Source organism: Lactuca serriola, chromosome 6 (genome assembly GCF_051521515.1).
Source record: "Lactuca serriola cultivar US96UC23 chromosome 6, Lser_US96UC23_V15, whole genome shotgun sequence".
NCBI lineage: Eukaryota > Viridiplantae > Streptophyta > Magnoliopsida > Asterales > Asteraceae > Lactuca > Lactuca serriola.
The window spans coordinates 81532666-81535115 of NC_136413.1; positions in this window are offsets into that span (position 1 = coordinate 81532666).

The following is a 2450-nucleotide window of genomic DNA, read 5'->3' on the forward strand; positions in this document are numbered from 1 at the left end:
AATCGAACATGATATTCTTACAACTATCTACTCCAAACATCTTTATTAGACATCACTAATGCTTACATTTCGAACCATACCTTATTTGTTTATTTCGTTTCAATTTAGTTATATAATATATAATAATTTCTATAAACATAAAGCATTATAAAACTTAGTATTCACTTTTAAATTTCCAGTGACGCTCTTTCAACAATGTATAATTATTATTTTAAGTATACTGAGTCCTTAGTTTATCTTATTGTTGGAAGAAACTTTTATGATATCTCATCTTACTATGTCCTTTCGAAATGTATTTGATTATTCTTTTATCTTGTTTAATCAACTAGCTCTAATTTTAAACTCATCATTTACTTGTGATGCTATGATTTAGTCCCAAATATCAAACTAATATATTTTCTTTATCATGATCATAAGAATTCCAAATACTTGTTTCATGTTAAGACCTTTAACAAATAACATTTTTGCTAACTATTACTGTAAAATTAACTACCGCCTAATTGAATTGATTCCTTAGCATTTTAAATTTATTACATGTAGTACATCATATACTTAAGTCATTTTCCACGTAGACCAAATATATTCCAACTAATTCTTTCGTAAACCATTGTTGGACTCTAGTCTAAAAATTCAGAGTTGTCATTTTTTTTTCCAATTACCAGTTTTAGTGTTTCTTCTTTTTCACAAATAAAGCTTAAATTAATGGAGAACTCATGAATTTTAAATGTATCTTAGCGAACACTTTACAACTTCCACATATATATTTTAACATCAACTGGTGTCAAGGATTTTAATTTTGAAATATAGCTCAATCTAGTTTTAAAATCTACCTACAAATATTGTCATTAAAATTTTAACAATAGCAATCCTTGTTGTTTCTACATTCCTTTTCTCCCCCCTTAGTTGATTTCTAGCTCTCTATCCGATTTGACATCTCACCCTCCCATAATAATAACAAAATACATGGTCTAACTTTGTTTTTGTCTATTTTTCTTTCCTTGGTACCATATTCATGCTCATACAGACTAGAAGTCTACCTTTTCGTTCTGAGTAATTAATATGTGTATACTCATGAGGCATAATTTTGACTTGGTCAATCTTGATGTATTCAACCACACCTCTTATCGTATACATTTTTTATTATGAAATCTACCTTAAACAAGTAATCCTTATTTTCATTGTTCTCTTATTCTAAATTTAGAAATTTGATTAAAAATTCAATTTTCATTTCCCTTACAATTAATACACAAGATGAATACCGTTGTGCTTATCATTTTTCTAAATCTGAAAAATATATGTTAAGAATATATTTTCTTGTGTTTCTTCTTTTCTTTGAAAACATAAAAAGTTTAGAATGTTACGTTTACCTATCCTCTAAAAGAATGTCGTCTTACAATCACTAAATTAAGAATGCACCATTTTCAATGATCGATATTTTTACATCTTTCTTAAAATAGCATTCTACTTTGCCATTTCCATTGAGTTCCTAACTCCTTAATTTGTTATCATATATATTTTAACTCATTGTAGATTTTTTTTTGAATTGACTTAAACAATTGGATATATATATATATATATATATATATATATATATATATATATATATATATATATATATATATATTCCAGAATAGTAATCTAAACATTTCTGTATAAGTTTCCTCATTGACGACTTAATACTTTACCCATGATAAATTTCTTTATATTTTACTACATCATTTGGTCACTACACTTGTATCTTCACTCTCTTAAATTATTAAACATTTTGATAACAGTGAAACTACTTATTATTTCTCAGCACTTCTAAAACTACCACGATAATGTGATTTAGTTTATCATAAAATTTCATCACTTTCATTAGAAGCAATGAATCCCTTAGTATATTCTTCACTTATAGTTCTATTATAGTAATAGTACCCATAGTAGTAATTTTAGCCTCAAAAATCCTTGATCATTTCGTAATTCATTTTGTAGACGACACTTGTATAGTCTTCACATATGAGATGTACCAAAACTTCATTGTCTACCGTTAGTACGTATCTTTAGGAACTTATCCTCGATTACTAGTCTTTCATTCGTTCCACCTCTTCCCATTTCTAAATATATCTTTTCCAGACTTAGTAGCCAACCTAAAAATAAGCAATTTGTCTTTAATCTCTTCTTAATTATGATGCGAGTTTAGACTTAGTGTTGAATTAGAACGTGAATTAAGAATCAATGCAGATTTAGCACTCAATGCAGTTGGTGCTTCAATAGAACTTATAACTCTCTCTAAATTCAGAGAATATCTAACTAGATAATCTTTTTCGACTAGGTCCCATTGATTAGATCGTGATTTCCATGACTTTAATTCCCTACAATCTAGATGGTAGAACTCGAATTAGGAAACCCTAGCCTGATTATAGCTAAAGGATTTGACTCTCCCATGAGGAATTAATCCAATATGATCA